Source organism: Lactuca saligna, chromosome 7 (assembly GCF_052625555.1).
Source record: "Lactuca saligna cultivar CGN05327 chromosome 7, ASM5262555v1, whole genome shotgun sequence".
In the NCBI taxonomy this organism is placed as follows: Eukaryota; Viridiplantae; Streptophyta; class Magnoliopsida; order Asterales; family Asteraceae; genus Lactuca; species Lactuca saligna.
Window position 1 is genome coordinate 41,540,160 of NC_136423.1, and position 13,416 is coordinate 41,553,575.

General features: G+C 30.2%; 1 pseudogene; it reads right to left on the reverse strand.

The window, feature by feature from the left end:
• Window positions 1-6,436: 6,436 nt before the first annotated feature.
• On the reverse strand, window positions 6,437-8,174 carry LOC145006866 (F-box/LRR-repeat protein At4g29420 pseudogene; annotated as a pseudogene).
• Window positions 8,175-13,416: the final 5,242 nt, after the last annotated feature.

Consider the following 13,416-nt stretch of genomic DNA (forward strand, 5'->3'; position numbering starts at 1 on the left):
AATCTAACCTGCAAGTTTTGCAAGTTTTGTGTAATTTTCATAATCAAATAGTGTATCAAGAAGCTTAGCATGACAAAATCACCTATCATTTAGTAAAAGAGTAAAAAGTTTACCATTAATTTCAGAAAGTAAAATAAATACTATGTAAAATGGTGGAGGTAAAAGTTCGTAAGTGTTCACCTACACAACACATATTATTGTTTTTATATTAGACTTATAAGGAGCTGAAAAGTCAAGAAAAAACCTCTTTACTAAGAGTTTTCCATATCAACGAAGAAGAATAAAGGAACAACATTTTCATAACACTATTTTGTTTGATTCATAATATTGTCATTTAGGAGTTTCATCTAACACTTGATGTTTGTGTAAAAATCAATTAAACCTAACCATAAATGGAGAAATGAATCAAATACGGTACAAAAAACGTTCAAACTAAACAAAGAACGATCAATGAAATCCAAAAAGATATGTTATAATTATGCGATGTTTAATTACAAGTAACTATAAACAATCTAGAGTTGGTAGAGGAACACACAACTAGATATCAGAAAACACCGATAAATCTCGTTTGATATCTTTAATTTTACATTGCTTTTAATGACAAATATTGAAATTTCTCTATATAATTGCACACAACATCTCCTATGAACAAATTCACGTCATTGGAGGTGCACCTCAAAATGATATTGCTATTTGATACCTACTGATTCTGAACAAACAACTAACAAATTGTAAATCCAATTACAGGAAAATACATTCATGTCTCTTTGTGGAATTTCATCAAACACTTGGTCTTCATATTAAAAACAAGGAAACCAACAAGAGAAAATCATGAAAATTGTTTCTATCGGGTTAATTCGAACTAGAAGAGTAATAGTTTAACATAATAAATTTTAGATTTATGTAAAGCCATATAGTCGATTACCGTAACAGGAAGGAATGATGAAATCCAACAACAATTACACATTTACATAGAAGGAGAAGATAAATTTTGAAATCAGGTTGCTTCCGGTGGAAAGGCCATTGACTAGTGATGTGTAGTACCAGATGATCCAATCGCAATGTACTAATAGAGAGCCAATTTCATGATCTCGTTTGATATCAAACAATTTGTTTATTTGCATGTAAAGTTCATACATGTAACACCAATGAACTTAGATGAATTAGTTTTGAGTTGATGTAAGAACTTTAGGAAAGAATATCTACGACAACTATTCTAACAATAATGGTATTGATTGTATTTTGTTATGTTTTTTCCATGAAGGAATTTGCATTTTCATAAATCCTATTTTGTTATGTTTTATCAATGTAGGTTTTATAGTAATTATTTTTCCGCAAAATTTTGTGTTTTGTTTATTATGAATTCGTTCTATATTAAAAAAACCAACCATAATATTTGATAAATATATTGTTTTCTTACAAAAAACTACATCAGTCGTTATATTTCAAAACAATGTTATTTGTTAAATAAGGTCATGATTTCATTGATCAACTGACCTATATATTATTTCATCTATCAAACATTGTTTATCTCCTAATCTTGACATTTAGTCTCTTGATATAAGCCATACGGTTGTTGAGATACAAAGACATTATACATGTTACTCGGTTGTAAAAGCAAGTTATATAAAGTAGTCATTGATTATCCTTGCACAATACATGATTGATAAAAAATAACATAAATGCATATTTAACCAAATCATATGAATCACAATGTACTATAAGAAAATTAGGGGTACAATTCACATTAATTAGATTGTTAGATAACCTATTTCTCATGTTTGGTGGAATTGTATTTTAAGCACGGGTGATTCTAAACGTACAAACAAATATCTATATATGAGAATGAACCATTGAATTGATGTATTTGACCTTCAACTGGGAGCTCTTAACCATTTTTTCACATGAAAATTTTATTTTTTTTATTATTTAAATGATGTTGGAGTGTCAACGTTTTAGTCTTAACATAGTATATTTGGATTTATATCACTTTAATAAATATGCGTACGTTTTAGTCTTAACATTTTACATTTGGATTTATATCACTTTATTAAATATGCACGTAAGTTATACATCATTTATTTTGAATTTTCTAATTTGTTATTCCTTATTAATGTTTTATATTTTTTTTCCCTTTAATCTTAATAATTTTAATAAACAAACATTATTATTATTAACATTAAAAATATATCTGTAACACCGTAAATTTCAAAACAAATTTTCATTTAAATATAATGGTTTAATTCTTAAAAACACTTTTCTTAAAATCTCATTCATAATCAAATTACAAAACATAACTTCATTTTCACTTGCATAATAAACCAGGATCCTCAAAACATGACTCTTTCTCTGGTTTGTACAATCAAGCCGGTGCCGTCCCGTGATCCTGAGAGAAACCTGAAACACATAACACAAAACACTGTAAGCACGAAGCTTAGTGAGTTCCCCAAAATACCACATATAACACATATTAGCCACTCGAAGCTATAACTCTGTGGGTCCGTGCACCCAAACTCTGGGAACCCTCATGTTCTAACTCTGCAAGTAGGGGTGTAAACGAGCTCGTTTAATTTTGAAGAAGCTCGAGCTCGAGCTCGAGCTCGATTCGAGCGTTAAAATGAAGCTCAAGCTCGGCTCGTGAACAATTTAGTGAGCTCGCGAGCCTAAACGAGCTTATACGAGCCTATATATATATATATATATATATATATATATACACACACTCTCTCTCTCTCTCTCTCTCTCACACACACACACACATATATATATATATATATATATATATATATATATATATATATATATCTAGGCTCGTTTAGGCTCTTTTAGGCTCGCGAGCCCACTAGTTGAAGCTCGGCTAGAGCTCGTTTAATAAACGAGCCTCATATTTGGGCTCGAGCTCGGCTCAGGCTCGTTTAATTCGATCTCGAGTCGAGCTTTTAGCGAGTCGATCCCGAGTAGCTCGGCTCACTTACACCCCTATCTGCAAGCATGCACAACATAAATCACATAGAAGAATGCAGTGCAACAATAATATATATAAAACACTATATCACATAACTCTATTTACCTATTCAAGGTAAAGTATAGTGAGAAGACTCACCTGGCAAGCAGGAAGCAGATATCCTCACACTTGCATCTCAAACTTGCCACCATCTATCACATAAGGCAAATGCTCTCTTGAACATAACTCTCGAGACTAGACTCTATCCTCTCTTGGCACCCTCTTAAGGGTAAAAGACCATTTTACCCCCTTCTTGGCCCAAAGGCCACATTGCTGACCAATCTCTAAAAGTCAACAAAAGTTAACGGTCAAACTTTGACCCAACTAGCCGAGTGCACTCCGGTGCTCGGCGAGTACACACATGTCCACTAACTCTTTGTCCCGCTTGGTACGTAGAGTCCCTCCTTATGCTCGATGAGTCATACTAGACAGGAATCGCGGGGCCACCCCGATTTAGCTCGCTGAGTCTCAAGATCAACTTGGTGAGTACCGCCTTGAACGCCAGTCCTCTAACCCCCTCCTGACTCACTGAGTCATCCCCCAACTCGGCAAGTCTATTCAATGTGCAATTTTCATGAAACCCCTAACCCTACTCGCCGAGTCTCAAGAACAATTCGGCGAGTTCATGCCATGCACAAACTCTACTGACCTCCTGAGATCAGATCTGTTTCTCTAAACCATAGATATGGCCTCCCCAAGCATGAATGTCATGTAAAGTTCGAAACTTGATGCTTGTATAACCACAACAAGGCATCAAAAGGAGATTTAATCCCAAAAATGGCAACATAAGGCCAATAACCCCAAACTGGTCCATAAAGCTCCAAGGGTAAAGGTCTCTGGACCTCTTTGAGTCCAAATCCAAGGCACAAAATCGAAGAGGGACCATTTGCTCCACATAATTACTCTCCAAAGGGGTTAGAAAACCCTAAATCTAATGATCAACACCAAAACTGAAGGAGGTTCTAACCATTACCTCAAAATGATGTCTCTGAACTCTGGAACCGCTTGAATCGCACCTCATCTTTGCTCTTGTCACCTTCTTCTTGCTAAACCAAGGGTGTAAGGATTAAAAAGTGACTTTTTCTCCCTCATAACGATTTGGCTCACTTAGGGCTCTCTCAAGGGACTGGTAGCCGCAATGAGAGGCTATAAGTGCCCTTAAATAGGCTCCAAACCCGGGGGATTAGGGTTTCATTAAACAGCGTGGACTCACCGAGTCCACTAATGGACTCGCCGAGTCCGGACGTGAACTCGGATGAACATCCACGACCCTACTCGGCGAGTCTTGGCTTTAACTCGTTGAGTTCCTCCTCAAACTCCAAAATAATTAAATAAAATAATATACCTGAGAAATCAGGATGTTACAATATCTTTTTAATCGTTCGAACTATTTATGTATTATTTTTTTCATTGAAACTATCACTATTTTTCCGTTTGGATTATTATGTATGAGAAATTAAATATCCTCATTTTTTTTCATATCCTTCATTCTATCAACTTTAGATGATAACAAATGTAATAAAAATTTATTAATTTTATTAGATACGACAAATATCACAATGTTAAGTGTATAGGAAAATGACAGAAAAATATAGGATGATATATTATTTCTCATTATATATATATATATATATATATATATATATATATATATATATATATTAATATTTCATTTGAACTATTCATTTATTATTCTTTTGTTCGAATTATCTTCATGTTTTTTTGATTATCTTTATGTTGTTTTTTGGTCGGATTATCTCGTGTTAGTTTTTTTGTTCAGACTATTAATGTGTTATTTTATTTTTTTACAAGCTATTTTTGTGTTATTTTTTTGGTTTCAACTATCCTTGTTATTTTTCCGTTCGAACTATTCATATGTTGTTTTATCATTCAGATCATCTGTGTTATTTTTTCGTTACGATTATCATTGTGCTATTTTTTTTGTTCTGATTATTCTTGTCTTGTTTTTTTGGTCGGATTATCTTAATGTTATATTTTCCGTTAGGACTATATCTGTGTTGTTTTTTTCGTTCGACCATCGTTCGAACTAAAAATTAACATAGTGATAGATTGAACCAAAAAACTAACACATGGATAGTCACAATTAAAAAAAAAAAAAAAAAAAAAAAAAAAAAAAAAAAAAAAAAAAAAAAACCAACATATATAGTCTAGGTGAGTTGGAAAATTACAAATTGGCTGGTCGTTAAAAATATAAATTAAAATAATAGAATATATCATTAACGTTTAGTGAAACATAAACTTTATTGAAAATGAATTTCTATTCACAATGACAACAAAAATAAAAAATTATCAACATGTATTTTTTAAGATTTTTAGTATTTATTTTTATAAATGTATTTCATATAAAGTTGTTGAATTTAAAAAGAATAAAAAGTAGAAGGGTTTGTTTTGTAACTTACATCTAATTTAAAGAGAATAAAATGAAAAAAATAAAAATAATTGAAATTAAGGAATCGACAAATATGATGAGACTGATTTTACACTATTCAAATTAATCTAATGATGTAAAAGTATTTATTCGTGCTAATAGGAGCATTCACGGTCATCACATGAATGTAGTCCAATCGAACTAAATAATGCATCATTCATAAGAGAACACCTAGGGTTTTGTTTAAGGTAATCAACAAAAATTCAGTGCTCATGAATATGAAGGCCTTACAGACGTCAAATGCAACACAAAAAACTAATACAACCCGTATACATGCATAGGCATCCAAATATAAATACGTAATCTATGCTAATAAATAAAGACCTTTTTGTCATATGTTACATTCTTATTCATTTTGTCACACGTAATTTTGTGATTATTTTAAATTAATTTATATTCCACATGTTATTTTATTGTTTATCATTTTATTAAATTTCATATAATATTAAAATGTAATAATAAATGCATATCAATTTCATTAATGAACTTTCTTTCTAATTTCAAAATTACTAAATTAAAGCTTAATTAATTTCCTTTATTTATTTATCTAAATTATTTGTTTAAATCTAAAAGAAAAAACATTTTAATTTGTTATTCAATAATATTTAAATTTTGTTATAAATTTAAACTTATTAAATATTTAAAATTTTATATTTATTTATTTTTTAAATATACTCATTTAATAAACTGGTCTCAAATCTAGCACCATAAATATATAAATATGTAATACCATAACAAGAAAGAGCATTGCAAAAGATACAACAACCATAAAAACTTTAACTAAGAAACACTTTTAACTATTAGAAAACTCAATTAATTACGGGTCCTGCTGAAACTACTTCACTTGAACTCTTCATCGATCATGTCTTCCGATTGATCATTGCTCCCATCTTTATTCTGTAGTCAATCTTTCCTTCAAAATTATTTCCCTGGCCTAAACACCCTTCTACTAGTCTTAATTTGATGTTCTTTGTTTCTTTTGATCATATGGAATCTGATCCTTCCTCCACAAGAGTTTTAGGTAATTGCTCTTCAGGGATCCAAGAATCTTCCCTTCCTTCCTCCCAAAGCCCCCATCCCCACTTCAGAGTTGGCCACTGAGCCATGCACTTAGTGATGAAATGTTTTGATACATTAGAAGGAACACCACGGTGGATAAGTAAAGAGATTTCTACACAGTTGAAGCATTCTTCTAACACGCAATCAACCAAGGCGAAAGTCATCAAAGGATCGACCACCGACAAATACCCACAAAATCTTTTCACACCTTTAAGCCCAATGTTGCCACACCACACCTCAAATTCTGACCAAACCCTTGGTTTAAAACACAAATAAGTTATGTTCGGGAAAGCACAACATAAAACCTCTAGGTTAAATTTGGAATTTCCACCTGCTCTTATATCTAAGGTCAGCGTTTCTACTGTTTCTAAACGATGAAACTTACGAATTAAGGAGCGAATGTTTGAACACTCGAATTGTATAGTTTTCAAGTTCTTAAATCTTTTGACGGCAAACGCGTTCAAGTGATCAAGTGCAAGATGCAAGTGGGAACACACAGGAGCTTCAATATAAAGGGCAGCGGGACTTCTACACTCGAGTCTGAGTGTGAGGAGATTGGGTGCTATTATACATATATATGATGGTGAATCTGTTACAACCCAATGGCAGGTTTTCAGGTTGAGGAGGTGGATCATCGGCATTTTGAGACCTCTAACATCTATCAAGTTAAGAACTTGAAGATTTGGGAAACATGTATTTAACTCGGTTAGATTTTTGTCATCTAATCTTATGAGTTCAAGTGTTAAACTTGTTAGCATCGGCATGACGCTCATGTTTTGTCCTGATAGCCATGCGTTCTTCAGCTCTAATTCAATAAGATTTTGACCTGCAACAACAGAAACAACCAAGTTAAAGCATCAAGATCTTAATATGATTAAATATCATTTATTACCAACAAATATCATCATTAATAAACCCTAATCAATGATAGTTGACCACAAATTAATGATAATTTTAAATAAATAAATAAATAATAAAATAATAATATAAATAACTAGTTGATATATATATATATATACATATATATATATATATATATATATATATATATATATATATATATATATATATGAACCGGAATAATAACGATCCTGGCAGACCATTTACATTTTCAGACAGTAAACAATTTCAATAATCTAAGAATAGAGCTACAGAATATAAAAATGAAGAATTTCAGCATATAACCAACTTACAGTGCGCAGAGATCGGTGACAACACTTCTGATCGACGCCTACTAGACTGAACCCAAAAATCTGATAGTGAAAGCAATTTCAAAGCTCCGGAAACCCTAGGGAGCCACTCCTTAACGAAGCCCTCATCGTTGATATGCAGATCATCGCCATCATCTTCAACGTCAGCATTCAACACATCTAGGGGTGGATTCTCGACGCCAATACGCACCGATTCCAGTGCACTTAAGTTTGATACAAGATTTAGAAAAACTCTCTTGAGAGAGGGAGTAAATCGGGAAGAACTTGAAGAACTCGAAACTCTGGACCTTGATTCCAGGTACCATTTCAATCGCCACTGCAGGTTTATAAATTGAAGGCCTGGAAATACAGAATTGAAAGTCTTACTCGCCATACGGCAGCAAGCTACTGTTTCTGAGTCGTCGAATCGACTCAGTATTTCGAGTGCTAGAGATTCAGGGAGGTTCTCCATGCAAGCGGTGAAAGATCTACAAATGAAAATTGACTACTTGATGAATTGATGATAGAGATATTTATGCCTGATTAATTTACACTTTACCCTTTACAGATTGACTAGTGTTTATTATTGGCCCTTATATATTAGCATTTAAAAAAAAAATAACTTCAACTTAAATTTTGTGATTTTCATTCCAATAATTTTTGTTAAGATTTAGCATTAGCCGAAAAAATGGAATACAAAAGTCAGCAAACATAAAATATTGTGATGCCTGCTTTTTGTAATCTTTTAGGTTTCCTATTTGTTTTTCTAAGTTATTGTAATAAACAATTATATGTTATATGAAAGTTTTGGTATCAAAGAAATTTGTTATCATCTTTTTTATTTTTATCAAGTATTTGAAACATCTATTTTTTTCATTTCTACATCTACGAATGTGGTCGATCCAATATGTTTAGAATCATGCATTATATGGCATTACATATACATGAAAGTATATATCGATAATTGAGCAAGTTTTGAAATTTGAAATATATAAAATGCAGATAATTTTTGGATTGCATAAATGCTTTGATATGAAGTTGCATATGAATGAGCGGCATTTTATACTTTAAAAAGAAGGATTTGTTTACCCATGAGACATATCTAGTTTGAAGTAATATGAAACCAAAATGTTTTGAATGTGAAAGTTTTATATATAGTACGTATGTAACACAGAGACAATTTCTTTTATGAATTTTTTTTTGACAATTATTCTATATTTAAAAATAAAACCCGGTGGGGGGGGGGGGGGGGGGATTATAGAAGACTTAACCTCTTAGTATGACTTTTGATGAAGATTAGAACACTTGAGATAACTACGATTAGTATGAGAAAACCATTAGTCATTATTTATGTATTATGACTATTTGATTCTTATATAGCTTCTCTATGTTTGTTTAACATGAAATTGTAGCTCACAAGCTATCTAACACTTTTGGAAATGTCTTTTTAAGGAGTCAGGTTTTCATATGATATGACTTTAATCTGTAAGATATTTCTTTTTAAATTTTATACTTTTAGTGTATGAAATATAAAGTGTTACACATACTCAATGGACCAAAACTAAAATTTACTATTAATTTTAATCTATCATACTTGTAATTAGAATTTAATGCAACCAACAACAAGAAGGTTGGTAGTGTAATTATTATGGCATTTAATGAATGGTTGACATTATGATGAGCACTTACTACTTGGTTGGAAAGTAAGTATTTGTTAAGTAGTTTTGCATTTTGTATTAACTCAAAAACATCTCTTTTGGTGGATAACAAAAATTATATTTATTTGTATGTAAAATTCATACATGTAGAAATACACATTTCCTATAACCATGAGGAAGTTAGATGAATTGTAGCTCACTAGCTATCTAACACTTTTGGAAATGTCTTTTTAAGGAGTCAAGTTTTCATATGATATGACTTTGATCTGTAAGATATTTCTTTTTAAATTTTATACTTTTAGTGTATGAAATATGAAGTGTTGCACATACTCAATGGACCAAAACTAAAATTTACTATTCATTTTAATCAACATTCTTGTAATTAGAATTTAATGCAACCAACAACAAAAATGTTGGTAGTGTAATTATTATGGCATTTAATGAATGGTTGACATTATGATCAACACTTACTATGAACTTGGTTGGAAAATAAGTATTTGTTAAGTAGTTTTGCATTTTGCATTAACTTAAAAACATCTCTTTTGGTGGATAAAAAAAATTATATTTATTTGTATGTAAAATTCATACATGTACAAATACACATTTCCTATAACCATGAGGAAGTTAGATGAATTAGTTTTGAGTTGATATAAGAACTTTAGGAAATAATATCTATGATAACTATGACAACATTGATATTGATAGTATTTTGTTATCTTTTTGCCATGAAGGAATTTGCATTTTCATAAATCATATTTTGTTATGTAGGTTTTATACTTATTATTGTCTATAAGATTTTGTGTTTTGTTTATTATGACTACATTGTATATTAAAAATATCAACCATATAATTTGTTTAAAAAATATATATTGTTTTCTTAAAAACTGGATGGCTCATTATATTTCAAAACAACATTATTTGTTAAAAAATGTTATGATTTCATTAAGCAACTGACCCATATTATTTCATCTATCAAACATTGTTCATCGCATAATCTAGCCATTTAATATCTTAATATAAGACACTAATGATCTAACATGAGTTATATAAGTGAGGCTGTTGTTGAGATATAATTGCATTATACATGTTACATCCAACTGGGTTGTAAAAGCAAGTTGTATAATGTAATCAATTAACCTTTCACATGACACAACTACAAATTATATGTCATTTTAGTGGCACACAAAAAGTGCCACTAAAAACCAAAAGAATGCCACTAAAGACTACTCAAAGAATCAACGGCACATATATAAAGTATTACTAGAAACTCTCCAACTAAAACCCTTTAATGACACTTTTATTGTTTTGTCTTTGCAGCCTTATATGATTTTAGTGACACTTTCTTATTTGCCACAATAGAGCAAAAGTATTTTGAGGCATATATTTTGTGCCGCTAAACACTCATTTGATTCTAGATTTCATGTTATTTTTAGTGACACATTTTAAAACTTTAGTGACCATTTTTTATCACATTAAACATATATGGATGTTATTCGAATTAATGTATACAAGCTCCACTAAAAGTATCAAAAGGAATATAAAATACATATTGCATATATGAATGTTATTGTTATTAATGTGATATATAAAACAATAAAAGTTAGATCATTTTCGCAAAACTATATACATATTATATCAATTGTATAAAAAAAATAAGTAAACACTTCACAAGGAAATCAAACATACATGTCATTAAACCTTTTTAGCCATGTGTTATCTTTTATCCATTTCCATATATGTATGCTCTAATTCTGCACCTAGAAATTCCATATTGTCTTCAACCATGCACACACACAAGCTAAGGGGTTACATTGTTATCTTTTGTATTTTTCTAAACGATTAAAGCAAATATGTTTTTTTTAAATCATTACAAAAAAGCTAAGGGGTTACGTTGACAAAATAGTGGATATATGTTGCCTACCTTTTATATTTTTCCCAATCAGAAAAACAATATCACAAAAGAATATTTAGAAAAAACTTTACCTTTAAACAACAATGCTCTTGGAGACCTTCAAAATTGTTACCTACAAGAAATGCTATGAGGCAGTAATATATATATATATATATATATATATATATATATATATATATATATATTGTTGATTACTATATAACTCTTACCATATTTTTGCATTATATCGATGGTTTCATCAGGTATAATGTCATTTCTTAGTTGCATCTTCCTCTCTATTCAATGCATAATGAACAATAATAAGCATTAAAAGAGTAAACTATAAGAAATAGCAATGTACTTTGCATACCATGTCAGCAACTACAAAAATCAATTAGACTGCCCTAATTTGGTGAAAAATATAAAGATAAATTAACAATACAAGATCATAAAAAAAATGTGAAATGGTTTGAGATTGAAACAAACATAATGAACTAAACATGATAAACTAATAAAAATAAATCATTGTAAACATATATAAGTTATCCAACAAAAAAAGTAATTCTTCTTTGCAACACCATTTTTAGTTATTTGTTCCTACACTCTCGCCGACAAACTATATTTTAAGTGTTATGAATTATTGTTTAAGTACTTTTTTAGATTTACAAAAATGTCTATGAATTTAGTAATTTATCCATTTAAGTTGTTAAATAAGGCATTTTAACCAATTATCAATTTAGCATACAATTTGATAATCATTTATATATTCTTCTTATTCATTCGATTTTAATATTTTTACCATACATTGATCATTCTTTCTCATCTAAATAGTTACCTTTTAATATTTAACTTTATTTAAATACTTCATTTGTTGAATAGTTTAGAATTTTACATAATAAATAATTAAAATTGGCCTACGAAAGTAAGGATTTAAACCGATCTACGAGTTTCTAGTGGATGAAGAGGAAAATAGTAATATCACCCTTCAACCTCACACTATCAAGAAAAGTTTGTAAAAATAGAAGAAGTGAGATGCTAAATTGTTAATGACAAAGAATATAATGTAAAAGTAAATTTGGCACTATAACTTTCTTGATCCTCCAAACAGGAGACAACCACAACTGTTTTTACATTTTTAAGGCTGAATATAGATAATGCAATCTTGGAACTTATGCTTTCATAACATTGACTTCTGCTGCACATTTTTACATTCTTACACCTAAAAAAAATAATGAAGATAAGCATCAACCATTCAACAAAAGAGTGAAAAACAATCGTTAATCTAACCTGCAAGTTCTGCAAGTTTTGTGTAATTTTCATAATCAAATAATGTATAAGAAGCTTAGCATGACAAAATCACCTATCATTTAGTAAAAGAGTAAAAAGTTTACCATTAATTTCAGAAAGTAAAATTAATACTATGTAAAATGGTGCACGTAAAAGTTTGTAAGTGTTCACCTACACAACAAATATTATTGTTTTTATATTAGACTCATAAGGAGCTGACAAGTCAAGAAAAAAACCTCTTCACCAAGAGCTTTCCATATCAACGAAGAAGAATAAAGGAACAACATTTTCATAACACTATTTCGTTTGATATATAATATTCTCATTTAGGAGTTTCATCTAACACTTGATGTTTGCGTAAAAATCAATTAAACCTAACCATAAATGGAGAAATGAATCAAATATGATACAAAAAACGTTCAAACTTAACAAAGAACGATCAATGAAATCCAAAAAGATATGTTATAATTATGCGATCTTTAATTACAAGTAACTATAAATAATCTAGAGTTGGTAGAGGAACACACAACTAGATATCAGAAAACACCGATAAATCTCGTTTGATATCTTTAATTTCACATTGCTTTTAATGAGAAATATTGAAATTTCTCTATATAATTGCACACATCTCATGTGAACAAATTCAAATCATTGGAGGTGCACCTCAAAATGATATTGCTATTTGATACCTACTGATTCAGAACAAACAACTAACAAATTGTAAATCCAATTACAGAAAAATATATACATGTCTCTTTGTGAAATTTTATCAAACACTTGGTCTTCATATTAAAAACTAGGAAACCAACAAGGGAAAATCATGAAAATTGTTTCTATAAGGTTACTTCGAACAAGAAGAGTGATAGTTTAACATAATA